This window comes from Ranitomeya variabilis, chromosome 6 (assembly GCF_051348905.1).
Source record: "Ranitomeya variabilis isolate aRanVar5 chromosome 6, aRanVar5.hap1, whole genome shotgun sequence".
In the NCBI taxonomy this organism is placed as follows: domain Eukaryota; kingdom Metazoa; phylum Chordata; class Amphibia; order Anura; family Dendrobatidae; genus Ranitomeya; species Ranitomeya variabilis.
Window position 1 is genome coordinate 196,925,120 of NC_135237.1, and position 21,278 is coordinate 196,946,397.

Genomic DNA, 21,278 nt, shown 5'->3' on the forward strand with positions numbered 1-21,278 from the left:
ACGCAAACAAACGCATGTGCTTAAAAACGCAAGAAAATACTGCAGGTTGTATTTCTGAAAATGAACGCATGCAGAAAAAAACCGCATGCGTTTGAAAACGCGACCAAACACGTACAAAAAAACCGCATGCATTTTCAATGTTAAATATAGGGAAAAAACGCATGCGTTTTTTTGTGCAAAAAACGCTGCAGACAAAAACGCAAGTGTGAAACCAGCGACGCTTTTTATAGCAAAAAAGTTTTTGCATCTCCACATTTTGAGACCTATAATTTTTCCACATTTTGCTCCACAGAGTCATGTGAGGTCTTGTTTTTTGCAGGACGAGTTGACGTTTTTATTGGTAACATTTTCGGACACGTGACCATTTTTGATCGCTTTTTATTCCGATTTTTGTGAGGCAGAATGACCAAAAACCTGCTATTCATGAATTTCTTTTGGGGGAGGCGTTTATACCGTTCCGCGTTTGGTAAAATTGATAAAGCAGTTTTATTCTTCGGGTCAGTATGATTACAGCGATACCTCATTTATATCATTTTTTTTATGTTTTGGCGCTTTTATACGATAAAAACTATTTTATAGAAAAAATAATTATTTTGGTATCGCTTTATTCTCAGGACTATAACTTTTTATTTTTTTGCTGATGATGCTGTATGGCAGCTTGTTTTTTGCGGGACAAGATGACGTTTTCAGCGGTACCATGGATATTTATATCAGTCTTTTTGATCACGTGTTATTCCACTTTTTGTTCGGCGGTATGGTAATAAAGCGTTGTTTTTTGCCTCGTTTTTTTTTTTTTTTTCTTACGGTGTTTACTGAAGGGGTTAACTAGTGGGGCAGTTTTATAGGTTGGGTCGTTACGGACGCAGCGATACTAAATATGTGTACTTTTATTGTTTTGTTTTTTTTATTTAGATAAAGAAATGTATTTATGGGAATAATATATATATTTTTTTTATTATTTATTTAGGAATTTTTTTATTTTTTTTTTACACATGTGGAAAATTTTTTTTTTTACTTTTTTACTTTGTCCCAGGGGGGGACAATACAGATCATTGATCTGGCAGTGTGCACAGCACTCTGCCAGATCGACGATCTGCTGTGCAGGGCTGCAGGCTTACCAAGTGTCTGCTCTGAGCAGACACTCGGTAAGCCACCTCCCTCCCTGCAGGACCCGGATGCCGCGGCCATCTTGGATCCGGGACCTGCAGCCAGGAAGGAGGTAGGAGACCCTCGCAGCAACGCGATCACATCGCGTTGCTCCGGGGGTCTCAGGGAAGCCCGCAGGGAGCCCCCTCCCTGCGCGATGCTTCCCTATACCGCCGGTACACTGCGATCATGTTTGATCGCGGTGTGCCGGGGGTTAATGTGCCGGGGGCGGTCCGTGACCGCTCCTGGCACATAGTGCCGGATGTCAGCTGCGATATGCAGCTGACACCCGGCCACGATCGGCCGCGCTCCCCCCGTGAGCGCGGCCGATCGCGTATGACGTACTATCCCGTCGGTGGTCATACGGGCCCACCCCACCTCGACGGGATAGTACGTCTGATGTCAGGAAGGGGTTAAAGTGAGTTTTTTGTCATTTTTGCTTTGACTTTCATTTCTATGTTAAAAGAAAACGAGTGAAGGGGTGAACGTGCATCTCCCTGGACCATGCGCCCCACTTGCTGGTAATGACCACAGCTCTACTAGTTTTGATATACTGTGATGTGACATTTGTGGTGCAGTGACCAATGTTACAGCTAGGGGGCGCTGTGTGTGCTCCTTGGGATATGCATGGAAGCGTATCTGTTGTTGTAATGGTGGTGAAACACTGACTGGCAGAATTGTGAATGGCCGATATGTGTCGCAGAGGGAGTCTGCGTGGTAAGTTTGATGTAATGTTGTTGTTCTGGGACCTGTAGTCCCTCAGGAGTTGTGTAGTTGTAAGGGAGACTTACTAGGCTTGTTATGTGAGATGGGCGGGACAAACTAGCCACACTTCTACACTCCCATCCAAGGGAGTGGTTAAGGGTATATAATGTGACCAGGGTGTGGGTCACATGGTTCCTGTGTTTGGATCTGAATGGTGCAAGGGCAAGGCTCTTGAAGCCTGTGTTGGAAATCTTGGGAATTCCTGAATAGCACATGGTTGGGCTTTGGCACGGAGTGGCCTGTGTGCTGTAGGTCCTGGATGGTCAGTGTTGGAGGCTCCTGGGAGTGGAGTCGTCCTGGAAGCACCTAGAGACCATAGACCTGGATGGTCAGTGTTGGAGGCTCCTGGGAGTGGAGTCGTCCTTGAAGCACCTAGAGACCGTAGACCTGGACAGTCTGTGTTGAGGACCTGGGACTGACATGAAGTCAGCAAGAGGAGTGGAACTCCTGAAAGGTAACCCTGGACAAGGGGATTGTAATATATGGCAGATAAGTTTATCTGCTGCATGAACAGACTGGTGGTCGTGATAAGTTCATGGACATAATGAAATAGACTGTATGTCATGTGGTTTATGAAGTTTAATAATCCAAATGGACTGACTTGTGTGCAAAAATCGTGCCTGAGTGCTTGAATCCCATGCCAAGCGAGTGTCCCCCAACACACTCAGGTAGCGTATCACCACATTTGGTGTTTCGAATGCGGGCAACGGTCCAAGAAGCACATGTTGCAGCGCTGGCTGATCTGAGCCAGAGGAGTAAACGGTCTGACAACCGTGTGTAACCGGGGTCAGTGAGAGACTGTGAAGTTTTTTTTTCTCAAGTCAGCTTGCTGTGGCTCAGGGAGGTCACGAAGTTTGCTGTGGCTCGGTGAGGTCACGATGTTTGCAGTGGATTGGCGGGTCCACGTAGGTGATAAGCATCTTGCTGTGGATTGGCGGGTCCACGAAGTCAGCTGTACAGGACATTGTGAAGTGAAGTTGCAGCAAAGAGAGAAAAAAAAAGACATTGCTGGTCCAGAGTGTGCAGACTCTTAAAGGGACAGTGCAAGGCCAGAGTCACATTGGTGTACTGTGCGAACTGGGGCCTGAAAGTACTGTGGGGAGTCCACGGGGTGTACCCCAGGGAAGGGGTGGTGTCCCTAATAGGGTGGTGTCCCCAAAAAAGGGGGTGGTGACCCAAACAGGGATGGTTGCCCAAAAGGGGGCGGAGTCCCAAAAAGGGGCGGCATTCAAAAAGGGAGTTGGTGTCCAAAAGGGGGTGGAGTCCCTTAAGGGGTTGGTGACCCTAAAGGGGGCAGAGGCCCAAAAGGGGGCAGAGCCTCCTGAAACTAAAGGGGTGACACAAACGGACTGTTGCCAGACACAATGGTACTATGTGTGTCCAATTGGCTATGTGAACTACCCTCCTGGTAAGAAGCTGCGTGGGTGTGTTCTAGAGTTGAACGCAGATGTAGAGGATGTTTTTGGTCTGGTTTATTCGGTGAGCCCGGTGACCCTGGTAAGGGCTGTAAAGATAAATTTGTAATGTCTGAAAGGAAGATTGAGGTCACGTGCATCCATGGGGACACTAAGGTTTGTTCAGTGGCCTTGGTGCAACTCGAGACGGTCAGGAGCCATACAAGTCTGGAGGTCGCCATAGTTCCTAACCTACCTTGTCCGGTGATAGTAGGCCAGGACTGTAAGTTATTCTCAGACTTGTGGGAGGAGGCACGAGGATGGAAGTCTCATTACTGTGGCAGGGGCATACATTAAGACAGGAATACATCCCAAAATTGACAGGTCAGACATCGGGGTGACCAGTGTGACGGGTTCGTCTGCCCAACTTACTGACATGATGTCACCTGACATGTACCCCAAGATGACTGGCAGTGGTGTGTTAAATAAAACCTGTGTAGCTGACACCCGATTAGAAAGCAACTTGAGCGTTCACCATGTTGTGGGGTGTGACAGACTCTGGGGATGACTGTGACGTTTCATTACCAGTAGCAAACACTAGAGCTGAGTACGAGGTTGTGCAGACAGAAACACTGACACAGGGGAACGACAGTGCTCCACAAGGTAAAGTCAGGATGGCAGGGGCAGCCATAACAGAAATTATGACCTGTGTAAGGGGGACTGCGGGTTACAGGATGACCGTGTTGAGGAGAGCCATAAGATTAAATACTTAAAACAGCAGGACGCGCTGAATACCCCGAACCTGGAGACTGATCACCTCCTTATCAGAACACGGTAAGTCTGCTGATTTTTATAATCTGTAGTCTTTACCTGTGTCCTTCGGGGTATCCTGTGCAGATTGCCTGACCGTGTCCGGTTTTCTTGGTATCTGTAAGAAGGCAGAAGGGTCTCTTCGCTGCTGGTCATTTAATTGCAAGAACCGTCACATGTTTTAGTTGCCTACTGCCTGTTACGTGTTGTGAAGAGGGGAGATGACTGGTAGTTAAGAGAGCAAGCGGATTTTCTTTTCAGCGTTTAAAGAAAAGAAAAGCAAGTGTTAGAAAAGAAAAGCAAGTGTTAGAACAGAAATGCAAGTGTTAAAAAAAAAAAAAATTTGTCTGTGGTACAGTACACGGTTGTCGCCTGTGATACGATTTTCAGTTCTGTATAGGAGAGACTACGACCATGAGTGAAATGACTCGGCCTAGGAGGGTCCCATTAACTTGGAGTGAGATGACTCAGTTCAAGCCAATTAAATCTATAGTTTTGCCTTGTGACTAGTGTTGAGCGATACCTTCCGATACTTGAAAGTATCGGTATCGGATAGTATCGGCCGATACCCGAAAAATATCGGATATCGCCGATACCGATACCCGATACCAATACAAGTCAATGGGACACCAAGTATCGGAAGGTATCCTGGATGGTTCCCAGGGTCTGAAGGAGAGGAAACTCTCCTTCAGGCCCTGGGATCCATATTAATGTGTAAAATAAAGAATAAAAATGAGCGCGTGAAGGGCCTTCGATGACGTCGCGGCTTCTGATTGGTCATGTGACCGCTCACGCAACCAATCACAAGCCGCGACGTCATCGCAGGTCCTTCAGGCGCTCATTCTTAGGAACGGAGGCTGCCGGTTACAGCGGTAAGGTCCAGGGGCCGCCGGAGAGGTGAGTATATCAATATCTTTTATTTTAATTCTTTATTTTTTACATGAATATGGATCCGATTCCGATTTCCGATATCACAAAAGTATCGGAACTCGGTATCGGAATTCCGATACCGCAAGTATCGGCCGATACCCGATACTTGCGGTATCGGAATGCTCAACACTACTCGTGACATCGAGTGAATTGACTCTGCACGGGGACTGGTAAGTTAGGGAGCAATTTGATTAAGTAGGGAATAATTGGTTTATAAAGTATGGAACACGGAAGTCAGAGAGGGACCACGTGACAAGAAGGAATAGGAACTGAGTGCTGCAGACTCAGTTCCCTTTAGAATCTCAGGTTTGAGTCATCTCCCCCGTCTTATTGTTTGTTTGGTGTTTGCTATCTTGATAGATAGATATACTGTATATCTATAGAAAGATGAAGAAATTAATGCAGTTCTGCCGTATTGGCACTAAGCCAAATTCAGATGGCAAGTTAGACCCGTGTACATTAGTGGTGACTTGTTAAGGGAAGAGCCATGTTAAACAATGTAAAAAGCTTATAAAGTTGTGTGGAATGCCAGATGGAGGAAAGTTACTGCCCCTGGAGTGGAAGATTGTCTTGAAGAAAAAAAAAAAAAAGGTATCCTAGAAGATAATGGATTGTTGTCTATTGCTAGGGCAGGAGAAAGACTCTCTGAAAGTTTGTATAGAGAAAATTCGGTAGAACATAGTAACATAGTAACATAGTTAGTAAGGCCGAAAAAAGACATTTGTCCATCCAGTTCAGCCTATATTCCATCATAATAAATCCCCTGATCTACATCCTTCTACAGAACCTAATAATTGTATGATACAATATTGTTCTGCTCCAGGAAGACATCCAGGCCTCTCTTGAACCCCTCGACTGAGTTCGCCATCACCACCTCCTCAGGCAAGCAATTCCAGATTCTCACTGCCCTAACAGTAAAGAATCTTCTTCTATGTTGGTGGAAAAACCTTCTCTCCTCCAGACGCAAAGAATGCCCCCTTGTGCCCGTCACCTTCCTTGGTATAAACAGATCCTCAGCGAGATATTTGTATTGTCCCCTTATATACTTATACATGGTTATTAGATCGCCCCTCAGTCGTCTTTTTTCTAGACTAAATAATCCTAATTTCGCTAATCTATCTGGGTATTGTAGTTCTCCCATCCCCTTTATTAACTTTGTTGCCCTCCTTTGTACTCTCTCTAGTTCCATTATATCCTTCCTGAGCACCGGTGCCCAAAACTGGACACAGTACTCCATGTGCGGTCTAACTAGGGATTTGTACAGAGGCAGTATAATGCTCTCATCATGTGTATCCAGACCTCTTTTAATGCACCCCATGATCCTGTTTGCCTTGGCAGCTGCTGCCTGGCACTGGCTGCTCCAGGTAAGTTTATCATTAACTAGGATCCCCAAGTCCTTCTCCCTGTCAGATTTACCCAGTGGTTTCCCGTTCAGTGTGTAATGGTGATATTGATTCCTTCTTCCCATGTGTATAACCTTACATTTATCATTGTTAAATCTCATCTGCCACCTTTCAGCCCAAGTTTCCAACTTATCCAGATCCATCTGTAGCAGAATACTATCTTCTCTTGTATTAACTGCTTTACATAGTTTTGTATCATCTGCAAATATCAATATTTTACTGTGTAAACCTTCTACCAGATCATTAATGAATATGTTGAAGAGAACAGGTCGCAAAAACCGACCCCTGCGGTACCCCACTGGTCACAGCGACCCAGTTAGAGACTATACCATTTATAACCACCCTCTGCTTTCTATCACTAAGCCAGTTACTAACCCATTTACACACATTTTCCCCCAGACCAAGCATTCTCATTTTGTGTACCAACCTCTTGTGCGGCACGGTATCAAACGCTTTGGAAAAATCGAGATATACCACGTCCAATGACTCACCGTGGTCCAGCCTATAGCTTACCTCTTCATAAAAACTGATTAGATTGGTTTGACATGAGCGATTTCTCATAAACCCATGCTGATATGGAGTTAAACAGTTATTCTCATTGAGATAATCCAGAATAACATCCTTCAGAAACCCTTCAAATATTTTACCAACAGTAGAGGTTAGACTTACTGGCCTATAATTTCCAGGTTCACTTTTAGAGCCCTTTTTGAATATTGGCACCACATTTGCTATGCGCCAGTCCTGCGGAACAGACCCCGTCGCTATAGAGTCCCTAAAAATAAGAAATAATGGTTTATCTATTACATTACTTAGTTCTCTTAGTACTCGTGGGTGTATGCCATCCGGACCCGGAGATTTATCTATTTTAATCTTATTTAGCCGGTTTCGCACCTCTTCTTGGGTTAGATTGGTGACCCTTAATATAGGGTTTTCATTGTTTCTTGGGATTTCACCTAGCATTTCATTTTCCACCGTGAATACCGTGGAGAAGAAAGTGTTTAATATGTTAGCCTTTTCCTCGTCATCTACAACCATTCTTTCCTCACTATTTTTTAAGGGGCCTACATTTTCAGTTTTTATTCTTTTACTATTGATGTAGTTGAAGAACAGTTTGGGATTAGTTTTACTCTCCTTAGCAATGTGCTTCTCTGTTTCCTTTTTGGCAGCTTTAATTAGTTTTTTAGATAAAGTATTTTTCTCCCTATAGTTTTTTAGAGCTTCAATGGTGCCATCCTGCTTTAGTAGTGCAAATGCTTTCTTTTTACTGTTAATTGCCTGTCTTACTTCTTTGTTTAGCCACATTGGGTTTTTCCTATTTCTAGTCCTTTTATTCCCACAAGGTATAAACCGCTTACAGTGCCTATTTAGGATGTTCTTAAACATTTTCCATTTATTATCTGTATTCTTATTTCTGAGGATATTGTCCCAGTCTACCAGATTAAGGGCATCTCTAAGCTGGTCAAACTTTGCCTTCCTAAAGTTCAGTGTTTTTGTGACTCCCTGACAAGTCCCCCTAGTGAAAGACAGGTGAAACTGTACAATATTGTGGTCGCTATTTCCTAGATGCCCGACCACCTGCAGATTTATTATTCTGTCAGGTCTATTAGATAGTATTAGGTCTAAAAGTGCTGCTCCTCTGGTTGGATTCTGCACCAGTTGTGAAAGATAATTTTTCTTGGTTATTAGCAGAAACCTGTTGCCTTTATGGGTTTCACAGGTTTCTGTTGCCCAGTTAATATCCGGGTAGTTAAAATCCCCCATAACCAGGACCTCATTATGGGTTGCAGCTTCATCTATCTGCTTTAGAAGTAGACTTTCCATGATTTCTGTTATATTTGGGGGTTTGTAACAGACCCCAATGAGAATTTTGTTACCATTTTTCCCTCCATGAATTTCGACCCATATGGACTTGACATCCTCATTACCTTCGCTAATATCCTCCCTTAAAGTGGACTTTAGACAAGACTTTACATAGAGACAAACCCCTCCTCCTCTCCGATTTTTACGATCCTTTCTAAACAGACTGTAACCCTGTAAGTTAACTGCCCAGTCATAGCTTTCATCTAACCATGTCTCGGTTATTTCCACTATGTCAAAGTTACCTGTAGATATTTCTGCTTCTAGTTCTTCCATCTTGTTTGTCAGGCTTCTGGCATTTGCGAGCATGCAGTTTAGAGGATTTTGTTTTGTTCCAATCTCCTCGCTGTGGATTGTTTTAGAAATGTTCTTACCTCCCTTCTGAGTATGTTTTCCTGGGTCTTCTTTGTTCGAGTCTAATGTTTTTCTTCCCGTCCCCTCTTCTTCTAGTTTAACGCCCTCCTGATGAGTGTAGCGAGTCTTCTGGCGAATGTGTGTTTCCCAGGTTTGTTGAGGTGTAGTCCATCTCTGGCAAGGAGTCCATCGTACAAGTAATTCACACCGTGGTCCAGGAATCCGAATCCTTGTTGTCTGCACCATCGTCTTAGCCAGTTGTTCGCATCAAGGATCCTGTTCCATCTCCTGGTGCCATGCTCGTCTACTGGAAGGATAGAAGAAAAAACTACCTGTGCATCCAGTTCCTTTACTTTCTTCCCCAACTCTTCAAAGTCCTTGCAGATTGTCGGTAGGTCCTTCCTTGCGGTGTCATTGGTGCCAACTTGTATCAGAAGAAATGGGTGGACGTCCTTAGAGCTGAAGAGCTTTGGTATCCTATCAGTCACATCCTTGATCATCGCACCTGGAAGGCAGCATACTTCTCTTGCGGTTATGTCCGGTCTGCAGATGGCTGCTTCTGTGCCTCTCAGTAGTGAGTCTCCCACCACCACCACTCTTCGTTGCTTCTTGGCTGTACTTTTTGCTGTCACTTGTTGCTGCGTACCCTTTTCTTTTTTGCTTGCTGGTAGTGCTTCATCCTTAGGTGTGCCATCTTCAACCTCTACAAAGATTTGATATCAGTTCTTCAGTTGTGTGGTTGGTGATTTCTCCATGGTCTTCTTGCTTCTTTTGGTCACATGCTTCCACTCATCTGCTTTTGGAGGTTCTCTGATGGTCACATGCTTCCACTCATCTGCTTTTGGAGGTTCTCTGACACTTTTTTCACCTTCTGTGATCAGTAGAGATGCTTCTGTTCTGTCTAGGAAGTCTTCATTCTCTTTGATGAGTTTCAAAGTTGCAATTCTTTCTTCCAGACCCCGCACCTTTTCTTCTAAAAGGGCCACTAGTCTACACTTCTGACAGGTGAAATTGGATTCTTCTTCTGGTCGATCTGCGAACATGTAGCACATGCTGCAGCTCACCATGTAGGTTGTCACATCTGCCATGTTGCTCCCAGATCCTGCTGACTTGCTGTGTGCTTTCCTTCTTGTGTAATCTACTCAGCCAAGCTTTCTTGCAATAATGTCCTACAGGCGCCGTAAGGCGCGCGGTTTGGTGATACTTTCCAAGCAGCTGGTCCCGGCTGTACCCAACGATCTTCTTGCTGAGGGAGAATCTTCGCTTTTCCCAGAAGGCACCTGGAATATGCAAATTATCCTCCTCAAGCTTGAATCCCTGGTTTGGTGATGCTTTCCAAGCAGCTGGTCCCGGCTGTACCCAACGATCTTCTTGCTGAGGGAGACTCTTCGCTTTTCCCAGAAGGCACCTGGAATATGCAAATTATCCTCCTCAAGCTTGAATCCCTGGTTTGGTGATGCTTTCCAAGCAGCTGGTCCCGGCTGTACCCAACGATCTTCTTGCTGAGGGAGACTCTTCGCTTTTCCCAGAAGGCACCTGGAATATGCAAATTATCCTCCTCAAGCTTGAATCCCTGGTTTGGTGATGCTTTCCAAGCAGCTGGTCCCGGCTGTACCCAACGATCTTCTTGCTGAGGGAGACTCTTCGCTTTTCCCAGAAGGCACCTGGAATATGCAAATTATCCTCCTCAAGCTTGAATCCCTGGTTTAGAAGAGGAAAGGAATAAAAAGTGTAGAGTTTTGAGTTATGTGTATTACAAAAATATATCCTGTGAGCGGCCACCACCGTATAATGGTGGCCCAGAGCCATGTGCTAACTCTGGCAGCAGCCATTTTGTGGATGGACCATGTGCTAGTTCTAGCGGCAGCCATTTTGTGGATGGCAAAAGTGTTAATTCTAACAGCAGCCATTTTGTGGATGGCAAATGTGTTAATGCTGGCAGCAGCCATTTTGTGGATGGCCAATGTGTTAATGCTGGCAGCAGCCATTTTATGGATGGCAAATGTGCTAATTCTAACAGCAGCCATTTCGTGGATGGCAAATGTGTTAATGCTAATGGCAGCCATTTTGTGGATGGCAAATGTAATTCTGGCAGCAGCCATTTTGTGGATGGCAAATGTGTTAATGCTAACGGCAGCCATTTTGTGGATGGCAAATGTGTTAATTCTAACAGCAGCCATTTTGTGGATGGCAAATGTGTTAATGCTGGCAGCAGCCATTTTGTGGATGGCCAATGTGTTAATGCTGGCAGCAGCCATTTTGTGGATGGCAAATGTGCTAATTCTAACAGCAGCCATTTTGTGGATGGCAAATGTGTTGATGCTAACGGCGGCCATTTTGTGGATGGCAAATGTGTTAATTCTGGCTGTGGATGGCAAATGTGTTAATTCTAACAGCAGCCATTTTGTGGATGGCAAATGTGTTAATGCTGGCAGCAGCCATTTTGTGGATGGCAAATGTGTTAATGCTGGCAGCAGCCATTTTGTGGATGGCAAATGTGTTAATGTTGACGGCAGCCATTTTGTGGATGGAAAAAGTGTCAATTCTAATGGTGGCCATTTTGTGGATGGCAAATGTAATTTTGGCGGTGGCCATTTTGTGAATGGCAAATGTGCTGCTCCTGGTGGTGAACATCTTAGTCTAAGGTTACACACCACATCACCAAATCCTTGTTACCCAGTATATTCCTTCGGGAAGTGAACAGGCTTTACCCATGTTTCCCGTCTCAGTGGTTTCCAATGGGGCACCGACCCTTTCCCCTATCACTCCTGTCGTGAATCCAGTTATCCTCCCACCTGGATCGTCCCCGGCACCGACCCTTTCTACTGTCACTTCCACTGCCAATTTAGCCGCACACCCACACGAGATGCTCCAAGCAACAGACTCTCCTCCCAACGCTTCCACTAAAACAGCACTCTCACGCAGTCTACCTAACCCTATACCCGGTACCTCACAGGCTGTCTCGCAGCCAAGCACACACCTGTATGGGACGGTGGCAACTGTAACAAGGGGGGGCTCAATCTGGGAGGAGGATACCAATAACACAGGAAGCACAAAGGGGAGGGAATGTTGGCAACCTATTTTTGAAAAATAACTTCCTGAGGGATCCTTGTTAGTGGTGGGAAATGGTGACATAACAATGGAGACAGACGCTATTGTTAATGCTGCCAATTCTTGGTCAGAGCACAATGGAGGTGTAGCTAGAGCTATAGTGGAAGCAGGAGTGGCGACTATTCAAGCGGACAGTCAAATCATTCTTGAGTCACGTGGTCAGATTGCTGTTGGGGACATAGCGGTGACTAAATCTGGCAATCTTCCATGTAGAATGATCATACATGCTGTGACCCCTACTTTTGACCCTATTCATCCAGGCGTTAGTGCTCAACAACTTTGTGCTGCAATAACTCGCATTTTAGAGTATGCAAATATTAGTGAGCAGATTGAGACCTTGACAATTCCCGCCATTGGTGTTGGCATTTTCGGTTTCCCTGTTCATGCATGTACAAGGGAAATCGTTGGAATTATAATAAACAAGTGTAGCCCCGCAAGCATTTGCTGCCTCTCTGAAATCAGGTTAATTAGTAATGAGGACAGGACTGTTAAAGCTTTTAAGACTGCCTGCGTCACCTGGACCCCACACCATGATACTGGAGCTGTCCAAATAGAGCCCCTCATTCCAGGACTGTTACCTCCTCCTGCTCCTCATACACAAAGGATTACATCTGTTCTCCCGGTGCCATCTCTACTCCCGCCTCAGGTGTCACCACCAACAGTGCCAATGCTCATGTCCGAGGATCCCACCCTCTATGTCAAGTTTACACCCCAGCAAGCTGCTACTCTGTTGAACGAAGTTCTAGATCCAGAAAAACAGCCGATGCCTTTCTACAGAAGCATGCTTCAAATCCAAAGGAATTACTCAGCCACGTGGCAAGATCTAATTTCCCTGGAAAATCTTAAAGCAGGCGATGCATATTGGCCTGTTATGGAGATCGCGTTCAATGATGCCTCGCTTGCCAGTGACACTACATGGGACTCTGGTGTTCAGTTCTGCGAACAACTTAAGACATGGGCCTCTGATAAGTTGGCTGACCTATCACATATTGTCGCCAATGGATTCCAGATGCCTTCAAGCTGATGCAGCCATTGTACGATGACCTCAAGACATCAGCGTTTCCACTGTGTACCAAATCCGTGGAAGCTTTCTACGCTCTTAAACAGGCCATACAGTCTGCACCAGCTCTTGGAATCCCAAATTCTGATATCATCTTAAGACATCTGGTTCTTTTAACGGCTCCACACTACATAAAAGCTATTCTAGGCCAGACTCAACCTAAACACCTGTCGCTACAGTGTCATGTGAGACTCCAATGTTCCCTCTTGGTCCGGATAATGTTACTCTTGTCCACTGCACAATCCTTAACCCGTCCACGCTGCTTCCTCTTTCCAGGGGGATGTGGATGATGATGCTAATGCTCTCGGTGAAGATGCTTCTACACACTCAGAGGAGGATCATGACTGTCTCGTACAAATGCAGGAAGAAGCAGCCTCCAAGAAAAAACGTGTCTGAAGACCCATTCCCACATGCTGACCTGATGTTCTTCACTGATGGTTCCAGATTTGCAGATGAAACAGGAAGGTTCCATATGGGATATGCCATGGTTACGCATGACCAGCACATGTCTGCACAAGAAGCGGAACTTAAGGCTTTGATGTAGGCTTGTCAGGAAGAGACTGAAAAGGTGGTCAACATCTACACGGATTCAAGATCTGCTTTCGGAGTGGCTCATTACTTCGGCAGTATCTGGGCAGCCAGAGGATACCTAACGTCCAGTGGATCTCCTGTAAAACATGCTGCTACCATACAAGAACTTGTGGTCACTCTAGATCTACCTTCAGAGGTTGCTGTGATCGAGATCAAAGCTCATGGGAGATTGGATTCTCCAGAAGCAAGGGGGAACTTCTTTGCTGACAAAACAGCAAAAACCTATGCTGCGGATCCATTTGGGAAAGAGAAAGTAGCGGTGTACGTGTCACAAGACACTGAAGAAGGGACTAAAGGCTCTCTTATGAGGATTATCCATCTACATCAAGACAAGACATCAGATGATGAAAAGAAGTCATGGCAAGAAGGAGGAGCTAAAAAGGATGAAGATGGAGTCTGGAGGATGAACAAAAAGGTCTGTCTACCCCGTAAACTGTACCCCTCAGTGACAGAATGGGCACACGGTATCACCACAGAGGCAAGAATCAGATGAATGACCTGATTTGGAAGATTTATATGGCACCTGGAACCTCTACTGTCACCCAAAAATATTGCAAGTCCCCGCCTTGTGTGTGCAACATGCAATCCAGCACCGCCTCAGAAAGTTACTCAGAAACATTTGGCTAAACCACTCTATCCCTTTCAGAGAATTCAGATTGATCACATTCAAATGCCAAAAGTAGGGAAGTACAAAAATGTACTGGTAGTGACTGACATGTTCTCAGGATGGCCCGAAGCCTATCCAGTAACAAACATGACTGCCAGAGTGACTGTTAAGAGACTGATGACTGAAGTAGTCTGCAGATATGGGGTCCCAGAGGTAATTGAGAGTGACCAAGGACCTGCGTTCACTGCAGTACTGACTAAGGAACTATGGACATTGGTGGGAGCGGATTTGGGTTTACATACTCCATATCACCCCCAGAGCAGTGGGAAAGTAGAAAGATTGAATGGCACCTTGAAAAATAAAATACTGAAATCCAGTCAGGAGGTCAGACTTCCTTGGACAGACATTTTGCCCATTGCCTTATACTCAGTCAGAAACACTCCAAGGGGTCCCACTAAACTCACACCATACGAGATTCTTTTTGGGGGGCCTCCAAGGTTGGGTCAATATTTTCCACAACAGCTAGCCTTAGGAAGTGATACTCTTGTAAATTATGTAATTGTCCTTACTAAAGAACTGTCAGTAACACATGCACGAGTTTTATCATCCATTCCAGATCCAGATTCCAGTGAAGGTACCCATACTTTCCAACCTGGTGACTATGTGCTGGTTAAGAAGTTCGTCAGAAAGATTTCCCTGGAGTTGAGATTCGAGGGTCCCTACCAAGTGCTTCTGACAACTCCTACTTCGGTCACACTTGAAGGAAGACCGACGTGGATACACGCCTCTCACTGCAAGAAGTTCGTGCCTCCATCAGAACCTTCTACATAATGTTGCATATCCTTTACTTTGTGTGTTGGGTCATTCTATACTCCTTTGTAGGAGCACAACAGGTCGCAATCACCCAAACTGGGGGGGTGATCACTGCACACGTTGCTTCTTTTAAATTTGATTATTGTGATGTAGTACAGTGCGACACTAAGTGGGTTTCCTCACCTTCCACAATGAGTCAACCGGCACAGCTGAGATCAGGACAACAATATATATGTGTTACGGGTGATGGATGGGGACAAACTTGTAGTTCATGGAGGGCGGTCGGGTGGAACACTGGTGAAGATTGGGGGTATAGACCAAACATAGCCTCAAGAAAACAGGACTCACAGAGTATATCTCTACTCACTAGGATGACACTCTCCCGTACAAAAGTCCTCAAGCCCTGTGATACCATTGGCCAATGCAACCCTTTAGTCCTCAACCTGTAGAACCCTCAACCTGGCGATAATGGCACCTATCTGCTGGGTACATATGTAAATGGTGTGTGTGCCAGTTGTGCCCATCTAGGTCAATTCATATTAGCAGATATAAAAGAAATGTCGCCAAAAGATAAAAATAAGCATTCAAACCCTCTAATGTTCCATATCCAAAAAATTAACAAAATGACAGCCATTGCAAACCCCACATTTGAAGATATTCTTGCCATTGAAACAGGATGCACTGAGGCCAACTTATGGTTGAAGTGGATGAAATATACAGCCAATCAATATAATAAATCCAATTGCTTTGTCTGTGCAGGAGCGAGACCCCACTTAGGATCTGTCCCTCTAGACTTACCCCCAGATGTGGAAAAATGTTTCCTGAGTCTGTGTACTAACAAATCCCTTGATGAAACAAATTGCGAAAACTGGAAAAAGAAGTACCCCATAGTCACAAAAACACCTAATCCAGGTGAAGGCATTAACATATACCCAGGAAAATACACCTGTTACACTAATACTGAAGGGAGCATATTTTTGGGTAATTTCACAAAGGGATATTGCAGCAGAGACAGTAATGCAACCAGGGGAGACCTGATTAACCAAACCCAGTCTATTTCTGATGTTTTCTGGATATGTGGAGACATGAAGATCAGAACTCATTTAGAAGGAGAGTGGATAGGAGAATGTACACTAGCCAAAGCCATAATGCCCTTCTACATAGCAGCAGAAGGTGAGGAAGCCCTAACTTCAGAAAATCTCCACAGAACAAAACGGGAAACAAATTTGGAACCAAAAGGTAGTTTTGACCCCGACATTTATATCGATGCTATAGGAGTCCCAAGGGGGGTACCAGATGAATTTAAAGCCAGGGATCAAGTCAAAGCAGGTTTTGAATCATTTATCTTACCCCTAGTGACTATAAATAAAAATGTAGACTGGATCAATTACATCTATTATAATCAACAGAGATTTGTCAATTACACTAGAGAAGCTCTTCAAGGTTTGGCAGACCAACTAGGCCCTACATCAATAATGGCATTTCAAAACAGAATGGCCCTTGACATGATATTGGCAGAAAAAGGAGGTGTTTGCAAAATGGTGAAATCTGCATGCTGTACCTATATTCCAGATAATACAGGTCCCACAGGAAAGGTTACAGTAGCCATAAAAAAACTGAATTCCCTACTAAAAGAATTAAAGAAAAATTCAGGTGTAGAAGATCCCTGGGACCAATACTTTTCATGGATGAAGGGATGGCAGAGATGGCTAGCACAGATAGGCGTAGTGATCCTTGTCGTCCTAATTATTGCAGCTATTATTGTTTGTTGTGTTCTTCCCTGTGTAAGGAAGATGATCGAGAAAGGAGTAAAAACATCAGTGCCCATTTTCCTAGCTCAAGAGGTGAGTTATTCTGCAGACATAGAACAGCTAAGCCCTCTTCAGTCTTTTACAGTCCACAACTAGGCAGTCAGAGCAGCTGTATGCAAGTCTGTGCCTACTTCGGTCAGGCTGAGTGCCTCCTGGATCCATTACACACATTATAAACTTGTTAGACAGGTAGGGACAGAGTAGGATCTGACCTGCTTGTCAAAGTCCAGCTACAAAGGGAAGTTTTCCACAAGGGAAAACTTGTCTCAAACTGGTGAAAACCCAATTTTCCCCCTCCCGGGCAAGACGGTCAGATCTAGGATGTGTACATCAGGGTGAGTGACATGTGTATTTTATGTAACCATGGAGATGGGAGATTGGAGAGTAATTGATCCAGCAGGTAGGAAAATCCCGAGGACATGGGTAACGCGCTCCGATATACCTCCTCGGTATACCCATAATTGGACACACATTCTCTGGTGTCAATAGCATTTGAATTGTCCTGAAGTCTCTGATGTCATAGTAACACTTAACACCGGTGGGTTGGGGAACCATGGTGGGATCAAGATAAAAAAATTAAAAAAGGGGTTAATAAAGTATTTAGGGGGGACTGTTGAGGAGAGCCATAAGATCAAATACTTAATTAACCTCAAGACATAAGAGATTGAGAGAAACAACCCATAACGTGTACTGTTTTTAACCTTACATAAGTTTTCCCAGATCAAAGTGAGGCACTAAAGATGGCTGCCATTTCCTGTATCAGCACACCATGTGCTGATATCCAAGATGACGCCCACCCTGATGACCTCATGGATCCACGCACAGTGACGCCCACCCTGATGACCTCATGGACCAACCCACCCTGATGACCTCATGGATCCGCCCATGGACTTGCTCATTGCCCAACCCACTAACCAATGGAATACATCCGATCACTCCCATTTTAGAGCTAACCGAGCCCCCTTACAGGGGATATATAAACTTGTGTCTGACTAATAAAGGCCTTTGGAGCTGAGCCACAGATTGATCAAGGAGAGTTTACATCTGACTGTGTGTGTCATATGTTCATTTCTTTTGGTGCGCACCTGATCAATATCCATTAGGCCAGGAGTAGGCAACTGAAATGAAGTGAACATTTTATTAATTGTTCAACCTAACAACCGATTGGGTGGTGGTGACTCCCATTCAGATGAGGACGCCAGCGGAAAAGAGTGCAGTATGGCTGACTCAAGTGCAAGTGGCAAGTCTTCCTCCCATCGCCGGAGACCTAAAAGAGGCAAAGGGGCTGAACAAATTGCACCCTCTAAGAAGGTAGATAAAGAGGAGGTCCAGGATCTCGCTAATGAGTTGTCTCATGAGAAGCAAAAGGTGACAGATTTACAGGCTGAGTGACCGAGGTAGGAGACCCGGTAGCAGATGTAGTAACGAAGGGTCAGACGCAGACCAGACAGTCAGCGCGACTACAAGTTAGACTTATGACCGTGTCAAACGGGGAAGTCGACTATGGAAAGAAAGCTCACGTGAAAGGGTACATGTGGAAAGTGGGTTGACCAAAAAGGGTCTGGTGACACAGACGGATGGTAACTCAAGGGTTGAAGCCCAAGGCCGACAAACTGACCACTGAGGGCAGGGAAGGCCTATCAAAGGTGACGTGGGTTCCCGGTTTCGGAACCCCGGGTTTATGTCATGTGTCCACCCCAATAGGGTTGAACAAAGGGGGGAGGTATGTGGTGCAGTGACCAATGTTACAGCTAGGGGGTGCTGTGTGGGCTCCTTGGGATATGCATGGAAGCGTATCTGTTGTTGTAATGGTGGTGAAACAGTGACTGACAGAATTGTGAATGGCCGATATGTGTCGCAGAGGGAGTCTGCGTGGTAAGGCTGATGTAATGTTGTTGTTCTGGGACCTGTAGTCCCTCAGGAGTTGTGTAGTTGTAAGGGAGACTTACTAGACTAGTTATGTGAGATGGGCGGGACAAACTAGCCACACATCTACACTCCCATCCCAGGGAGTGGTTAAGGGTATATAATGTGACCAGGGTGTGGGTCACATGGTTCCTGTGTTTGGATCTGAATGGTCCAAGAGCAAGGCTCTGGAAGCCTGTGTTGGAAATCTTGGGAATTCCTGAATAGCACATGGTTGGGCTTTGGCACGGAGTGGCCTGTGTGCTGTGCTGTAGGTCCTGGATGGTAAGTGTTGGAGGCTCCTGGAAGTGGAGTCGTCCTGGAAGCACCTAGAAACCGTAGACCTGGACAGTCTGTGTTGAGGACCTGGGACTGATGTGAAGTCAGCGAGAGGAGTGGAACTCCTGAAAGGTAACCCCGGACAAGGGGATTGTAATATATGGCAGAGAAATTTATCTGCTGCATGAACAGACTGGTGGTTGTGATAAGTTAATGGACATAATGAAATAGACTGTATGTCATGTGGTTTATGAAGTTTAATAAACCAAATGGACTGATTTGTGTGCAAAAAATCATGCCTGAGTGCTTGAATCCTGTGCCAAGCGAGTGTCCCCCAACACACTCAGGTAGCGTATCACCACACATTTGATACACGTTAATATTGATAGGATTTAATGGTGGTTGGCACCGCTTGCAGCGCAGTGGCAGTTAAACTCATTTTATCAATGATTTACCCTTGACTGAATATGATAACAATATGAAATAGGAGATTATGCATGTGTAAAATAAGGTATACTGCCTATTGCCATGAGTCCAGGTTTATGCGCATCCATTTTCACAGCACGTATGTTGTGTGTGACATTTTTTCTACATCCATTTCCCTTCACCAGTTGTCCAATGAATTTTAATAATAAAGTTTATGTATTTTTTTTTTTACTAATATTGACCTACATTTCATCTTTTGTTTCTGCTGTGTAAGCTTGAATGGTGGGTGGAGGTTCATGGATACAGAAAATATAAAAGTTGGCTATATGAGGTTTTTTTTGCACTTCTATAAAAATGAATAGAGTGTCAGTGCACAGAATTGCATAGTTACATAGTAATATAGTTAGCAAGGCCGAAAAAAGACATTTGTCCATCCAGTTGAGCCTATATTCCACCAGAATAAATCCCCAGATCTACATCCTTCTAAAAAACCTAATAACTGTAAGATACAATATTGTTATGCTCCAGGAATACATCCAGGCCTCTCTTGAACCCCTTGACTGAGTTCGCCATCACCACCTCTTCAGGCAAGGAATTCCAGATTCTCACTGCCCTAACAGTAAAGAATCCTCTTCTATGTTGGTGGAAAAACCTTCTCTCCTCCAGAAACAGAGAATTCCCCCTTGTGACCGTCACCTTCCTTGGTATAAACAGATCATCGGAGAGATATTTGTATTGTTCCCTTATATACTTATACATGGTTATTAGATTGTCCCTCAGTCGTCTTTTTTCTAAACTAAATAATCATAATTTTGCTAGCCTCTCTGGGTATTGTAGTTCCCCCATCCCCTTTATTAATTTGTTGCCCTCCTTTGTACTCGCTCTAGTTCCATTTTATCCTTCCTGAGCACCGGTGCCCAAAACTGTACACATTACTCCATGTGCGGTCTAACCAGAGATTTGTACAGAGGCAGTATAATGCTCTCATCATGTGTATCTAGACATCTTTTAATGAACCCCATGATCCTGTTTGTCTTGTCAGCCGCTGGCTGGCACTAGCTGTTCCAGGGAAGTTTATCATTAACTAGGATCACCAAGTACTTCTCCATGTCAGATTTACCCAGTGGTTTCCCTTTCAGTGTGTAATGGTGATATTGATTCCTTCTTCCCATGTGTATAACCTTACATTTATCATTGTTAAACCGCATCTGCCACCTCTCAGCCAAAGTTTCCAATTTATTCAGATCCATCTGTAGCAGAATACTACCTTCTCTTGTATTTGACTGCTTTACATAGTTTTGTATCATCTGCAAATATCGATATTTTACTGTGTAAACCTTCTACCAGATCGTTAACAAATATGTTGAAGAGAATAGGTCCCAAAACCGACCCCTGCGGTACCCCACTGGTCACAGTGACCCAGTTATAGAATATACCATTTATAACCACCCTCTGCTTTCTATCACTCAGCCAGTTACTTACCGATTTACACACATTTTCCCCCAAACCCAGCATTCTCAATTTGTGTACCAACCTCTTGTGTGGCACGGTATCAAACATTTTGGAAAAATCAGGATATACCTCGTCCGATAACTCACCTTGGTCCAGTCTATAGCTTAACTCTTCATAAAAACTGATTAGATTAGTTTGACACGAGCGATTCCTCATAAACTCATGCTGATATGGAGATAAACAGTTATTCTCATTGACATAATCCAGAATAACATCCCTCAGAAACCCTTCAAATATTTTACCAACAATACAGGTTAGACTTCCTGGCCTATAATTTCCAGGTTCAGTTTTAGAGCCCTTTGAATATTGGTACCACATTTGCTATGGCCAGTCCTGTGGAACAGACCCTGTTACTATAGAGTCCCTAAATATAAGAAATTATGGTTTGTCTATTACATTACTTAGTTCTCTTAGTATTCGTGGGTGTATGCCATCCGGACCCGGAGATTTATTTGTCTCTGCATTTCACCTAGCATTTTATTTTCCACCTTGAATACTTTGGAG

General features: G+C 44.5%; 1 long non-coding RNA gene across 1 annotated transcript in view; it reads left to right on the forward strand.

Moving 5' to 3' along the window:
• LOC143781058 (uncharacterized) overlaps positions 1-17,775 on the forward strand; it is a 38,854-nt gene extending 21,079 nt beyond the window's left edge. Inside the window, exons 2-3 of the long non-coding RNA XR_013216522.1 lie at positions 14,645-14,828; positions 17,364-17,775. This is a non-coding gene — a long non-coding RNA (uncharacterized LOC143781058). The remainder of the gene's footprint in view (positions 1-14,644; positions 14,829-17,363) is intronic.
• Positions 17,776-21,278: the final 3,503 nt, after the last annotated feature.